The 16,405-nt window shown below is 36.9% G+C and overlaps 1 protein-coding gene across 1 annotated transcript in view; it reads left to right on the top strand.

The window, feature by feature from the left end:
* IQUB (IQ motif and ubiquitin domain containing) overlaps nt 1-16,405 on the top strand; it is a 75,484-nt gene that overhangs the window by 13,765 nt on the left and 45,314 nt on the right. The window lies entirely within an intron of this gene.

Here is a 16,405-nt window from a genome sequence, read left to right as displayed (position 1 = left end):
CAAATACAAGAGGAAAAGTGGGAATTTATAGCTAAGGAGCAGGGCAGGGGTCAGTGAATGGAAAATTACTAAGGGGTGAAGGGGTTTTCAGCCTAACCAACCTAAGAGGATTTTTTGCCAAAGGCAGGCCAGAGAGATTAGGCATCATCTGAAGGATGGAGGGAGATGAGGAACCTGATCAAACATCAAGGGTGACCAGCTTGAGGGTGAGGATTTGGGTTAAATTGAGTTAGCAAGATTTAAAAAATTTTTTCATATTGGTACAATATACTTTTTATTAGAGTTCAGCAATTTAGCATCTTCTAAAATTATTGTTTCAATCAAATGTATAACTTACATTTCTATTTTTAAAATTATCACACTTATCATTTAAATTTTATATTTACTTTATAATTAATTCAACATTCATGTTTTAGACTTATGACAAAAGAAATTTCCTGGGGATTTTGAGTCTGTTTATGTAAAATATTTTTCTTTCCTTTTCCATTTAACTCTAAGGTGACTGTCTTTATTTCTCCCTTTTTCATCTCTTTTAAAATTTATTTTTAATGATATTTTTTCATTACCATTTATCCCTCTTGTACTCCCTGCCAATCATCACACTGTTGTCCGTGAGTTATTTTTTCCTTTTTGCTTTGTCCCTCTACCCGCTAACATTCCCCACCCCAGAGCTGTTGGCCTGCTCTGTAGCTAATGAGTCTGTCTCTATTTTACTCTCTATCTAATGAGTCTGTCTCTATTTTACTTGTTAGTTCAAGTTTGTTCATTAGATTCCAGATATGAGTGAAGTCACACGGTGTTTGTCTTTCTCTGACTGGCTTGTTTCACTTAGTGTAATGTTCTCCAGGTCCATCCATGCTGTCATAAAAGGTAAAATTTTCTTTATTTTTTTAAGGCTTGAGTAGCAGGATTCTTAATAAAATTGAACAATGCAAAGATGAACACAGAAGCCCAAATGTCAAGCATTGTTGAAAAAGAGCTCAGAGGAGCCTGATTAGAGTTTCATTAAGGAGAGAATCTTTGTCAGTGTGATTAATGTTTTATTGGTAGTAAAAGCAGCCTTTGTCATCAATCACCACCAATATAAGGAACCAGAATCCTAAATGCTCCTAATTCTTTCCTGTCCCTTAGTGGGAATCCTAGGGTCTGTGTATGTTAGTTACCTTTGGCCATGTATTAGCTTTGTACCCCTATCCCATGGCCTTAATCCCTGTGACAGAGTCACCAAGGGAGGTTTCCACACTAATTGAAACCAAAGAGATATTAAAATCTATTTCCTCTCATATTTAATATAGCCATTCCAACTCTTTTATGTTATGTTTGCATAGTCTATCTTTCTTCATTCTTCTCCTTTCAACTAATTTGAGACTGAATCTAGAATATACTTCTTGTAGACAGCATATAACTGGAGTTTATATTTTTATCCAGTGTGACAATCTCCCTTTTGACTGGAATGTTTAATACACTTATGTATTAAACATTTTTTTGTTTTATAATTATTTTAATAACATACCCCTTCTGTAAAACACAAAAGGTTGCCTTTGCTCTATGTTCATTTCTGTAGTTTAAATTACATACTTCTATGACTATGCTAATATATTATACACATTTTATTTTATTTTTTAATTTTATTTTAATTGTTGTTCAAGTACAGTTTTCTGTCTTTTACTCCCATCCCAGCCCACCCACCCATCCCTCCCCAAAATACATTTATATTTAATATAATTACTGATAAGGTTGGATTATATCAGCAATTTTGCTATAGTTTTTTTATAGTTGTGTGTCTCCCTGGTTCTTTTATTCTTCCTTTACTGCCTTCTTTTATGTTAAATATTTTCTAGTATGCCATTTTAATGATTTCATAGTTTTTTAAATTAAAAACTTTATTTTTAGTACAATTTTTTCAGTATCCTTTTTCAAAAAAAGTGTACAGTTAAAAGATTTTTACTATATAAACAGTTATTCAACCATGAATACAATCAATTTTAGAACATTGCCATCATACCAGAAAGGAATTCTGTATCCAATAACAATCCTATTTCCTGCCACTCCTTTCTGCCTTAGGCAACGACTAGTCTACTTTCTGTTTCTATTGATTTGCCTTTTCTGGGTATTTCATATACATGAAATCATACAATATGTAATCTTTGGGACTTTTTTCTTAGCATAATGTTTTCAAGGCTCATTCATGTTGTAACATGTATTAATACTTCAATTATTTATATTGAAGAATGTTACATTGCATATATCTAATTGTATATATACTATATATGCAAATGTATATACCACAGTTTGTCCATTTATCAGTTGATGGACATTTGGACTGTTTCCACTTATTAGCTATTAGGAATAAAGCTGCTGTAAAATTCATGTATAGTTTTTTTTGTGTGGACACATACATTTATTTCTTTTGTGTATGTGGCCTGGATTATAATTGCTGCATCATATGATAAGTCAATGTTTAAACTTTTTGGGAAACTGCCAAACTGTTTTTCAAAGCAACTTTACCATTTTATGTCCACTCAGCAGTGCGTGAGGATTCCAGTGTCTCCACGTCCTTGTCAACTGTTGCTGTTTTTTGATTTTAGCCATCCTAACAAGTATGAAGTGGCATCCTATTGTGCTTTTAATATGTATACCCTGATGACTAATGATATTGAATATCTTCTCATGTGCTTTTTAGCAACTTGTATGTAGTCTTAGGAGAAATGTATATACATATCCTTACCCATTTTTAATTGGGTTATCATTTTTATTATTACCTTATTGTTTTTTGAAATGATTTTTGAGTTATTTCCTAAGTGATTATCTAAGTGTAAGCTAGGGTTTACAATATACATCTCTATTTATAACAACGAGGTCTGTCCAGAAGGTATCCAGCCATGTAATATGAAAAATAGAGACATTTATTGAAGATGATACAAGATACAGGAAACATTATACATGGGACAGGATGCCTCAGTCCCTTTCAAAGTGGGCACCTTGGGATGTCACACAGTTCTTCCAGTTGCCATCAACTGCCCCATCATCTTTTCCTGAGTCTCATTGATGGTGTGAAATCTCTTCCTTTTCAAAGGTGATTTTAATTTTGGGAAAAGCCAGAAGTCACGGGGTACCAAATTTGGTTTTTAGCGGGGCTAAGTCACTTAGGTGATTTGATGTTTTGCCAAAAATCTCTGCACGAGACACGATGTGTGAGTGGGTGCGTTGTCGTGATGATCATCAGTTGCCCATCACCAGCTACAGCCTTCTGAATCATCTGAATAGTTTCCATGGAGAAATGTTCAACTTTAATGCAAAATTTGATGCAGATTTGGTGTTCTATTCACTCATTCATTTTGAATGCCATGCCACAAGGTACACATGCTGACTCAGTGGTATCTGTCACCCCCACTGACTAGTACAGTGAAGTCATCATTGTTCCTGCATGCGCATTCCAGTCCACTCTCCTTGGTTGCCTGGTTACAGTGATGTTGCTCAAACTCTTCTTGTTCCATTAACAATGGCTTGACTTTTCTTGACAGACCTTACATACACAGACCTCATTTCACATTAACACTGAAATTCAAAAAATATCGAATTCTTGCTGCAGCAGAACTCCAATTTCACCCTTCCTTTTTTGTGCTATCATTATCATACAAATTTGTACATTCTTTGTATGTTCTAAGCCCTAAAATTACTTTTATAATTATTATTATTTTATGCAGTTGTCTTTCAAATAAGAGTAGAAAAGAAGAAACTATATTTCTATAGTCATATATTTAACAATGTAATTACCTTTCCTGCTGCTATTTTGTTTTGGACCACTCTGTCTGGTTCTAGGAATTGTAACTCTACCCCCTGGGGCTAAGGATGAGCAAGTGACCTCTGGAATGTGAGCCACAGGAGACAAAGCTTGTCTCTGGTAGCAAATGTGGCCTGTTTCCTCCCTGCCCCCAAAGCATGATCAGAAGTCCTTGATGGGTAAGACCCCTCAGAAGAGGGCCAACTTAGGCCAGACACGATCACTTGGGAGGCCATCATGGAAGGACTTGGGGGGCTGCAACAAAGAGCAATGGACTCTCGCCCCCCTGCTTTGAGATAGCCTGAGTCCCCATTGTCCTCTGGGAGAAGCACTTCCTGGCTCTAATCCCCTTAAGCCTGAATACCTGTTGGGGAGGGGTGCAGCTCCTTGCCTTGCTAGAGCGAATGCTGGGGAAAAATCTTGTGCCACAAAGACTTCCTGATAAACCTGTGAAATCTGCTCTGCTAAAAGTGCTTCCATTTATATGTTAAGGGTCTGAGAGGAAATGAGTATGTCTCCCAGAGTTTCTGCAAAACCCCTTTTTCTGACAGACACTGACTGAGGTTAAGCCCTCAGATTTCTTTGAAATGTTACCTACTGTTTGATCCTTGCCGCCCTGTATTCCTGTGTATTATAACCCAGTAAAAGCCCTTGGGGGGGAGGGGCTCCATGCCTTTTTTTCCTGAGAAACTGGCCACTGCTCAAGGCCTTTTTCCTCTGGGAAACTGGCCACCTCTCCTCCCCAAGCAGATCACATCATGTCTCTGTCATGTTTACTCTCATCTGTGGCACATGGGGGGACTTGTGAGGAAAGTCGCCCCCACACTATTTGTTTCTTCATTTTGGTTAAAATGATCGTCTAGTGTCTCTTACTTTCAGTCTGAAGTATTCCCTTAAGTGTTTCCTAATGGTATCAGTGATGGTCTTTAACTGTCTGTTTATTTACTTTCTTTCCTTCTGCTTCACAGAATATAATATGTAATGATCTATCATCTAGTTCATTATTTTTTCTAATTCTTTTTATTTACCGGCTATGCTTTATTTATTATTTAATACAATATTTTTTAAAATTTCAGCTACAGTTGATATATTAGTTTTACTTATACAACATAGTGATTAGACACTTGTCTAACTTAAGAAGTAATCACTCTGATAAGTTTGGTACCCATCTGACAGCATCCATAATTCTTATTGATACAGTTTTATTGACTATATCACCTGTGCTGTCCTTTACAAGTCCATGAATTTTTATAACTGGCAATTTGTACATTTTATTCCCTTCCTATTTTTCACCCAACTTCCCAACCCCCCTCCCATCTGGCAGTTATCAATTTGTTCTCTGTATCTATGAGTTTGTTTTGGTTTTATTTGTTAGCTTATTTCTTTTTTAGAGTCTACATATCTGTGAAGTTATATGGCATTTGTCTTTCTCTATCTTACTTATTTCACTGAGCACAATATCCTCTGGGTCCATCCATGCTGTTATACGTGGTAAGATTTTATTCTTTTTTATGACTGTGATGTTCTTTTGTATATGTAATAAAAAGGGTCCAGCAGAAGTAAGGCCTGTGGTTGGTAGGGTAATAATATGGGTGTGTTAATCTATAGTTTTAGTTTGAACATTTCACCTAAAATGCCATATGGTGTGCTTGAATGTGATATTGTTATGTTACAGAGTTACATGCTTGTGATTTTTATAATAAGAGATTTTGTCATAAAAAGGAGCGTTATTTGTGCCAGACCCTGCGTACCACCTCCCTTTTATTTATTTGACTATTGGTGAACACTTAGGTTGGTTCCACATCTTGGCTATTATAAATAATAAACATAGGGATGCATATGCACTTTCGAATTAGTGTTTTTTATTCTACTGGATGAATGCCCAACAATGTAATTGCTGGGTCATGTGGTAGTTCTGTTTTTAAGTTTTGAGGATCTTCCATATGGATTTTCATAATGGCTGCACCATTGTACAGTCCCTCAGTGGTACATGAGGGATTCCTTTTTACTACATCCTCACTAGTATTTCTTGTTTGTTGATTTATTGGTGATAGTCACTTTGACATGTTTGTTGTGAGGTGGTATCGCATTGTGGTTTTAATTTTCATTTTTCTAATGATTAGGGATGTTAAGCATCTTTTCAAATGTTCATTTCTTATCTGTGTATCCTCTTTATAGAAATGTCCATTCAGTTCCTCTACTTGTTCTTTTTAATTTTTATTTATTTTCATTTTAATTATATTTTATTGATTATGCTATTACAGTTGTCTCAATTTCCCCCCCTTTGCTCCCTCCACCCAGTACCTATCACTCCTTCAGGCAATCCCTATACCCAGGTCATGTCCATAGGTCAAGCATGGGTTCCTTGGCTACTTCCTTTGCTATACTGTATTTTACATCCCCATGGGTAATCTATAGCTACCTATTTGTGCTTCTTAATCCCCTCACCCTTTTACCCATTCCCCAACACCACCCTCCCATCTGGCAACCATCAAATGTTCTTCATATCCATGATTCTCTCTCTGTTCTTGTTTGTTTTTCAGATTCAACTATTGATATATATGTATTTTTGTCATTTTATTGTTCATAGTGTTGATCTTCTTTTTCTTAAATAAGTCCCTTTAACATTTCATAAATAATGGTTTAGTGATGGCAGTCATCTTTAGTTTTTTTCTTTTCTTGGAAGCTCTTTATTGGCCCTTCCATTCTAAATGGTATCTTTGCTAGGTAGACCAAAAAACAACCAATCAGAACAACAAGAAGAAAAAAGAATAAAAAACGTGAAGGTAGTGTAAGAAGCCTCTGAGACAACTTCAAACTATCCAACATTTGCATCATAGGGGTGCCAGAGGAAAAGAGAAAGAGCAAGAAATTGGGAATCTATTTTAAGAAAATAATGAAAGAAAACTGCCCTAATTTGGTGAAGAAAATAGACATGCAAGTCCAGAAAGCACAGAGAATCCCAAATGAGATGGATGATAAGAGACCCACTCCAAGACACATCATAATTAAAATGTCAAAGTTTAAAGATAAAGAGAGAGTTTTCAAAGCAGGAAGGGAAAAGCAGTTAGCTACTTACAGGGGAGTTCTCATAAGACTGTCAGCTGCTTTCTCAAAAGGAACTTTGCAGGCTAGAAGGGATTGGCAACAAATATCAAAGTCATGAGGAACTTTCAAACAAGAGAAAGGAAGAAGGTAAAATGGGTAAGATAAGGGAGGGACAAAATATGTGAATTGAAATAAACTGTAGCATAAAATCTAGTGACTTAATATGCACAAACTTGAAGGACATGAAATGAATGTTAAAAACTATGCAGGAAAGAAAATATCACAAGTCATGGAGAAGACCATGGTGGACTTTGTCTTGGTAGCATATAGTATTTACCACTGTTTTTTCTTTCTGGATTTTCCTCTGGTGATGTCAGATGGTGACTCCATTTGAGTTTTCCATGGATCTACTATTGGTGGCTGACTCCTTCAGTTGTTAATCTAGTCACTCTGTACTCAACAGTCAGGCTTAAGCACCACAGGGCAGGGTAGAATCCCTACTAGGCTCAGGTCCATTGTTATCCCTTAGGCTGCTGCCACTTGGAGGGGAGTGGTCTGCCTGAGCAAGATGGCTGCTGCCTTATGAGGGATGACTCAGCACTGAGATCCTGGTGGCTAGTCTCTCTCTCATTTCTGGCCCCAAAGCCTCTGTCCCCAGTCTCTTCTCAAGCATCTGTAATGTACTCTGCCTCCCTGACCTTTGCCAGAGCCCTGGATAAGTGGCTGCAACTAAAAATGTATGCCTTGGCCCTTGAATGGCTCTTTGCATCTTTAGCCATCTGTCTCTGGCAGAGAGCAACCCTACCACTTTTCCCTATTGGTTGTTAATCTGTGTACTTTTGGGGCTCTGGTGCTCTAGGCTAGGGATCCTAGCTTAGGGTTTAGACCCCATACCTATCAGGGAGATTCAACTGGCCACTTAAATGTCACTCCAGCAAATCAGCTGCCACCTATGGGTGCCCAGCCAGCTCTCTTGTGCCTCCACCACACTCCTTACCAGTCATGTTGTGCTGATGCTGATTGTTCTGTCTGTCTGTGGTTATAAGGCTTCTCTCTCTGTTCAGTTGTTTGTTCTGGGTGATTTCTCCATAATTAAGTAATAATTCTAGATTGGTCCTGGAAGAAGGTTAGTGTAACTTCTACTCGCTTCTCTGTCACCTTGTATCCTCCATTTTATTTCTTTTTCAATTTTAACTGCTTGCTTTGCTGGGGAAAGCAGTCTTGGTTGTTGGTCCTTGCTTTTTATCTCTTTGTATATTTTGTGCCAATTCCTTCTGGCCTCAAAAGTTTCTGTTGAGAAATCAGCTGACTGTCTTCTGGGAGCTTCCCATGTAGGTAACTAATTGCCATTCTTCTGTGCCTTGTAAGATTCTCTCTTTGGTCTACAGCCATACCACCCTGAATGCACCCAATCTCATCTGATTCCCTCTTTGTTTTTAATTTTTGGCATTTTAACTATGATGTGTCTTAGTGTGGGCCTCTTTTGGTTCATCTTTTTTTGGACTCTGCTTCATCAACTTGTACATATATTTCCTTTGCTAGGTAGGGAAGTTAGGCCTTATTATTTCAAATACATTCTCTATTCCTCCTTGCCATCTGTTTTCTTCTGCTCCCCCTATGATGTGAATGTTGCTATACTTGATATTGGCCCACAGGCTCCCTAAACTATTTTCATTTTTATATTTTACTGTTTTGATTTGGTGTTTTCCCCTACCTTGCCTTTTAAATCACTGATTTGATCCTCTGCTTCATCTAATCTGCTCTTGATTCCATAGGATATTCTTAATTTTAGTTATTGTATTCTTCATTTCTGACTGGTTCTCTTTTATGGCTCCCAGGTCCTTTTTTATGCTTACTATCTCTTTGTTGAAGTTCACACTAAGTGCCTTGAGCATGCCTGTAACCACTGCTTTGAAATCTGTATCTAGTATATTGTTTGCCTCCATTTCATTTGGTTCTTTTTCTGGGGATTTTCTTGTTCTCTCATTTGGGACATGGTTCTTTGTGTCCTCATTTTCATTGTTTCTCTGTGTTTGGTTTTTGGTATCAGTTATATCTGCTACATTCTCCCAAGTTGCCAGGGTAGATTTACATAGTAGGCATCCTGGCAGCCCAGTGGCTCAGTCTCTTTGGTCATCTGAGCCAGGTCTCCAGTAGTGTCCCTTGGGTAGGTTGTGTGTGCCCTGCTGTTGTAGTTGTGCTTTGATTATTGTTGGCATATCGTTGGTTGAGGTTGACCTTCAGGCTGAGGGCTGTGAGTATTGATATGACCAAAGCGTTCTAGTTGGAACGCTTTGTACAGCATGTTGGAATGTATGCTGTACAGTGGGATTCATCCCAATGTGCTCTTTTGCCTGCTAAGATCACCCTTTTGTTGTGCTGTTTGTGGAGCTAATTGGGTGGTTCTCTGTTGTCTGAAGCTGGCCACCAAATTTGTTGATTCTGAGGTTGACTGGGAGTGGATCCAGAGTAGGCCAAGTTCAGGCACTTGCGATCTGAAGTGGGACTCTTGTAGGCAACATATATATTGGTCTTGTTTTTCTATCCATTTGGCTATCCTATGTCTTTTCATAGGAGCATTTAATTTATTTATATTTAGTATGGGAAATATAGAATCTAAAGAACTTGAGACATGTGGTCATAAACTAAAGGGGGGGAATGGTGGAGGAGGGGTGTGTAGGATGGAGGGGAATGAAGGGGGCAAATAGAACAACTGTAATGGCATAATCAATAAAATATATTAAAAAATAAAAAATAAAGTAATTATTGATAGGTATGTAGTTATTGACATTTTATTATTTTCTGATTATTTTCATAGCTCTCTTTCTTTTTTTATTGTTGTTCAGTTACAGTTGTCCCACATTTTCCCCCATTGCTCTTCCCTTCCCACCATCCCCCACTCCCACAGTTAATCCCCCACCATTGTCTGTGCCCATGAGTCTTCTATTCATGTTCCTTGCCTTGCCTCTTCCCTTACTTTCCCCCATTATCCTCCTCCCACCCCTTTGGTCACTGTCATTTTTTTCTTTATTTCCAAGTCTCTGGTTCTATTTTCCTCATTTGTCTGTTTTATTGATTAGGTTCTACTTATAGGTGAGATCATATGTTGTCTTTAACTGCCTGGCTTATTTCACTTAGCATAATGCCTTCCAGTTCTATCCATGCTGTTGTGAAGGGTAGTTCTTTCTTTCTTTCTTTCTTTCTAATGTGTGGTATTCCATTGTGTAAATGTACCACAGTTTTTTGCTTATTCTGTTGTTCTTTTCTCTTATATGTTGATGACTTTCTATACTATTGTGTTTGGATTCCTTTTTCTTATTTTTTGTATATCTGTTAATAGATCATTGGTTTGTGGTTACCAGGTGCTTCCTATAGACCAAGTTATGTTTGTAGCAGCCTATTTTAAGTTGATGGTCACTTATGTTCAAACACATTTAAAATCTACAATTTTTACTCACACCTTCCACGTTTATTTTTATCATTACATTTTACTACTTTTGCGTATGTTTATGTGTATCCCTTTATTTATTGTAATTATATATGATCTTCCTACTTTTGCTTTTTAACCTTTGTACTAACTATAGAATTGCCCGATTCACTGCTTTTATTGTGTGCATGCATTTGTCAGTGAGAATTTCTTTCTTTCCCATGTTTTCTTGTAGTTCTGATATCTTCTTTTCTTTTTAAGGAAGACCCTTTAAATTTCTTATCATAATGGTTTAGTGGTGATGTACTCCTTTTTTCCCTCTTTTTTTGGTTTAGGAAACTCTCTCCTTTGATTCTGAATGATAGCCTAGGGGGATATAGTAATTTTGGTAGGTTAATTTTTGCTTTTCATCACTTTCAATACTTCATACCAATTTCTTCTGTCCTGAAAAGATTCCCACCAAAGGAGAAGGGTTTCCATTTCTTCACATCCTCATCAATACATGTTGTTTGTTGATTTATTGATGATGGTCATTTTGATAAGTGGGAGGCAGTATCTCGCTGTGGTTTTTAATTTTCATTTCTCTGATCGTTAGTGACACTGAGCATCTTTTCATATGTTTATTGGCCATGTGTATGACTATCTGAAGAAGTGTCTATTCAAGTACTCTGCCCTGTTTTTTAATTGTATTGTTTCTTTTTTTTTTTTTTGGTATTGAGTTATATGAATTTTAAAAAATTTTAGATATTAACCCCTTATCAGATGTATCATTGGCAAATATGTTCAATGTCTTCTTCCATTCAGTAGATTGTCTTTATTTGGTTGGTAGTTTTCATTGCTGTGAAAGCCTTTAGTTTGATGTTTTCCTTGCATGAGGAGATATATCAGAAAAAAATATTGCCATGAGAAATGTCAAGAGATTTTACTCCCTATATTTTCTTCTAGGAGCTTTATGGTTTAGAGTCTTACATGTAAGTGTTTAATCCATTTTGAGTTTATTCTTGTATACGGTGTAACAAGGTGGTCTAGTTTCATTTTTTGCACATACTTGTACAGTTTTTGCAACCTACTTATTTAGTACACGGTTCTTATGTCTTTTCTTATAAATAATTCATCATATAAAGATGGGTTTGTTTCTAAACTCTTTATTCTTTTCCATTGATCTATGTGTCTGTTTTAATGCCAGTACCATGCTGTTTTGATTCCTATAGCTTTGTAGTATAGTTTGACACCAGGTTGCATGATACCTCTAACTTTGTTCTTCTCCCTCAAGATTCCTGTGCCTATTCTAGATCTTTTATGGTTCCATATAAAGTTTTGGATTATTTGTTCTAGGTCTGTGAAAAATGCCATTAGTATTTTGATAGGAATTTTATTGACTTTATAGATGGTATTTGGTAATATAGATATTTTAACAATGCTAATTCTTCCTTTCCATGAGCATAGTATATGCTTCCACTTATTTATATCTTTTTCAATTTTTCTTCAATGTCTGTTTACTGTTAACTTCTAGCTGACTTCATTAGCAATTCTTATTCTAGCCTAATAGATTTTTATTTTCTCAGTCCAAACTAATTTTTACTGTCTTATTTGTAAAAGGGATTTAATAGTGGCCCTGTAAAGATGCTGTAATGTCATAAGGTACCTAAACGTTTTTACATTTCCTTTCCATCAATCTTACTGTCAGATTGTTACCATTTGATGGTAAAGTGGATAATTAACCTTTAGTATAAAGTCTGCTTCCTATGCAGAAAGAAAGGAGAAGTCTAGGAAGGTAGCATGTCCCATGTATGCCACCTTTGAGAGCTTTCCCTGAAAGCTCCACCGAGTGACTTTCACTTGTGTCTCATTGACCTGAGCTGTGTCATGTGACACTCCCTGCTTCAAGTATGTTATAAATACTTTTTAAAAGTTTCATATTGTTGCTCCTCAGTAAGACTGAGGTTTCATTAGTAAGGAAGTAGGAGACAATAGATATGAGGCGGGGAAAGGAAAATCTTTAAAATACTTTCCAAGTTCCAATAAAATGATACTAAAGGAATAAAAAAAAGTATAAATGTATAGGAACAAAGAACACATGAGAAGAGAGAAGAGTAAATGTCAGTTGGTTTTTTAAAAGTTGTAACTCAGGGAAGTGTTAACTTACTTCCTTGAGAAGAAGTGAAAATCTAAATGTCTGCTGAGGGGGATGGAATCGAGAACTAAGTCAACTTACCCCATAAAATCTTGGAATGTGAATTGGAGGTTTTGTGGGAGATGGAAGTGAGATGTGAGCAGTAAACAGAGGGATTAGTTAAAAGCCAGTATAAGGAGTCAGTTTCCCTTCAATAAGTTCCTTTTAACTTCCTTGATTCCTTTCTACTTGTATAATGTTTATGTTATTCTTGTTTTTTTAATTTTAATTTTTCTTTTTAAAATTTTTTATTAATTATGCCATTACAGTTGTTCTACTTCCTCCTTCACTCCCCTCCACCCTGCACACCCCCTCCCTCGCCATTCCCCCCTTTAGTTTATGACCACGTGTCTCAAGTTCTTTAGAGTCTATATTTCCCCTACTATTCTTACCCTCCCCCTATCTATTTTCTACCTACTATCTATCTACATATTTTCTGTACCTTCTCCCCTGTTCTCCTTCTCCCACTCCCCTGTTGCTAACCCTCCATGTGATCTTCATTTCTATGGTTCTGCTCCTGATCTAGCTGTCCTTTTAGTTGGCTTTTGTTTTAGGTGTGGTTGTTAATAACTGTGAGTTTGCTGTCCTTTCACGGTTAATCTTTCTTATCTTCTTTTTCTTAGGTAAGTCCCTTTAACATTTCATATAATAAGGGCTTAGTGACGACGAACTCCTTGAATTTGATCTTATCTGAGAAGCACTTTATCTGCCCTTCCATTCTAAATGAAAGCTGTGCTGGATAGAGCAATCTTGGATGTAGGTCTTTGGATTTCATGACTTGGAATACTTCTTTCCAGCCCCTTCTTGCCTGTAAGGTCTCTTTTGAGAAATCAGCTGACAGTCTGATGGGAACTCCTTTGTAGGTGACTGTCCCCTTATCTCTTGCTGCTTCTAGGATTCTTTCCTTCATTTTAATCTTGGCTAATAGAATTATGATGTGCCTTGGAGTGTTCCTTCTTGGGTCCAACTTCTTTGGGACTCTCTGAGCTTCCTGGATTTGCTGGAAGTCTATTTCCTTTGCCAGATTGGGGAAATTCTCCTTTATTATTTGTTCAAATAAGTTTTCCACTTGTGGCTGTTCCTCTTCCCCTTCTGGTACCCCTATAATTCGGATGTTGGAACGTTTAAAGCTGTCCTGGAGGTTCCTAAGCCTCTCCTCATTATTTTGAATTCTTGTTTCTTCATCCTTTTCTGTTTGGTCATTTTTTTCCTCCTTCTGGTCCACTCCTTTGATTTGAGTCCCAGTTTCCTTTCCATCACTATTGGTTTCCTGTGCATTTCTGTTCATTTCAATTAGTTTAGCCTTCATATGTTTCTCTAATTTGTGACTAAAATCAACCAGTTCTGTGAGCATCCTGATCACCAGTGTTTTGAACTGTGCATGTGAAAGTTTGGGTATTTCTTCATCGCTTAGATTTATTGGCTGTGGGGCTCTGAGTTGTTCTTGAGCCATGTTTTGATCTGTTTATGCCTGTTATGTATAAGGAGCAGAACCTTAAGTGTTCACCAGGGTGGGGCCACCCAGGTCGCTGGTTTGTGATGCTGCATGTGGGGGCAGGTCAGAGAGAGGCCACCCAGGTCGCTGGTTTGTGATGCTGCGTGTGGGGGCTGGGTCAGAGAGGGACAATGGCAGTCCCCTCTGCCGCTTCCCGCCACTGGGACCTGCACGTCTCACTGCTCGATACTTCACCAGTTTATCTGCTCTGGAATGTGTGACTGCGGTCAGCCCTCAGTGGGTCTACCCGCTACTCCACACCTGGGCTCTGCTCACGGCTGCTGGCGTGACTGGGTTGTGCACCCGGGTGGATCCAGTGGATCTTTCCTGCTCAACCCTGCTCAGCTGCTGGCTCTGCCCCTCTTACCGGTTTGGCTGAAGGGTTTGTTGTTATCCGATTTCCGTATAGTTCTATTTTCTGTGGTTTGGTTGTGTTTTTGTTGCTAAAACTTTGTTGTTTTTTAAACTTGATTGTGCGAGGAGGTACAGTGCTTCCACCTACGCCTCCATCTTGGTGGAAGTCCTATTCTTGGGTTTTTTAGTTCAATGCTTAGTATTTATTTTAAATTTTTCTTGTTTTAGTCAAGATAGTGTGTGACTATTGATATTTTTGTATTTACTCCTGCCATCTCATTTTGGTTTTTTTCTTATTACTCATTCTTGTTTTTTATTCTATTACTAACCTTCCTTATTTTTCTTGGCTTGACTAAACTTCACACTTTTTGTTCTTTTATAGTTCAATCATAGATATTTATTTCTAACTTCTTAGTGGTTGCTAACAAATATTTTTATTTTTTATTATATATTTATTTTTTAAATTATTGATTTTTAAAATTAATTGGTGTTAGAGAAAATGGAAGACAAAGAGAGAGAAAGAAACATCGGTTGTTGTTCCACCTGTTTATGTGAATCCGCAACCTTTGCACATCAGGATGATGTCCTAACCAACTTAACTACTCAGTCAGGGCTTCATAAAAATTTTTAATGCACCTAATTTTTTCATACCAAATGTATATTTAATCAGGCTCTATATCTTGTCCATGCACAAGTCAAGGACCTTAGCAGGCCTTTTTTCATTTCCTTCTGTCCCTTTCTCATTCTTCCTATCCAGTGAGGATTTGATCTAGAATTACAATTTTACATAAATACATATATATGATTTATTACATATTTATAATTTACTGTATTAGTATCACTTCAGATTGTTTTTATATATTTACACTGATAAAATATATTTGAATTTTTCAAATAAAATGTATTTAACTTAATAACTTTAAAAAATTTTTTGTTCACTCTTTATTACCCTTTAATTTCTTCTTCTTGCTAGAACACATTCTGTAGTAATTATTTCAAATTATGCATGGGAGGTATACCATCTAAGTCCTATCGAATGACTCTCATTCTTGGGTTTTAATTTGAATGGGTTCACTCACACTTATTTTTAAAGTTAATTTTCTTTATAATTTTGAAGCTGTATTTGATTAAAAGTCTGATGTCGATCTGATTTCATCTCTTTATTTACTCTTTCTGGAAGCCTTTAGAATTTTTACTTTATCTTCAGTAATCTTTTTTTAAAATTTATTTTTAGAGAGAGAGGAAGGGAGAGAGAGAGAGAGAAATATCAATGTGTGGTTGCCTTTCACGTGACCCTTGTTGGGGACCTGGCCTACAACCCAGGCATGTGTCTGGACTGGGAATCGAACCAGCAACCCTTTGGTTTGCAGCCTGTGCTCAATCCACTGAGCTACACCAGCCAGGGCTGGTTTTAGTAATCTTACTGTCATGTGCTTGAGACTTGATGATGGACCCTTTCTGTCTGAGAGCTCCTGTCTTTTTTTAGTTTGGAGAAATATTATTCTTTTTTTTTTAAGTGACTTTATGAAAGTATGGTTGAAATAAGACATTGTAGTTTCAGGTGTACAACATAGTGATTCTATGTTTATATACCTCACAGTGTGATCACCACGATAAGTCTAATGACCATCTGTCAGATGGTTACTAGACTCTACAGAGTTATGATATTATTGACTGTAGTCCCTGTGCTGTACATTACAGTCCCATGGGGTATTTATTTTTTAACTGAAACTGGGTGCCTCTATTCCCTTTCACCCAGCTGTTTACTCCCCTCCCTCTGGAAACCACCTGTTTGTTCTCTGTATCTACAAATCTATTTCTGTTTTGTTTGTTTATTTAGCTTTTTTAGAGATTCCACATATAAGTGAAATGACATAGTGTTTGTTTTTTCCTGTTTGACTTGGTTCACTCAGCATGATATCCTCTAGGTTCATCTATCATCTATATTTTGAGTAATTTTAAAAATCAACTTCCTTCATTCTGCCTGGAACTTGTATCTTTTATCTTACATGTCTCTTAATTATTGCATTTATGCTACATGTCTCTTAATATTCTTTCATTCTTTCTAATTTTTGACCATTTACCCTACATCTGAAAATATTTTCTTGCTAAGTTTCATGCTTA

The sequence above is a fragment of the Artibeus jamaicensis genome, unplaced genomic scaffold (genome assembly GCF_021234435.1).
Source record: "Artibeus jamaicensis isolate MK-2021 breed Jamaican fruit bat unplaced genomic scaffold, CSHL_Jam_final contig_540, whole genome shotgun sequence".
Taxonomy (NCBI): domain Eukaryota; kingdom Metazoa; phylum Chordata; class Mammalia; order Chiroptera; family Phyllostomidae; genus Artibeus; species Artibeus jamaicensis.
The sequence above is the reverse complement of the archived record's forward strand: the minus strand, read 5'-3'. Positions and strand labels throughout refer to the sequence as shown.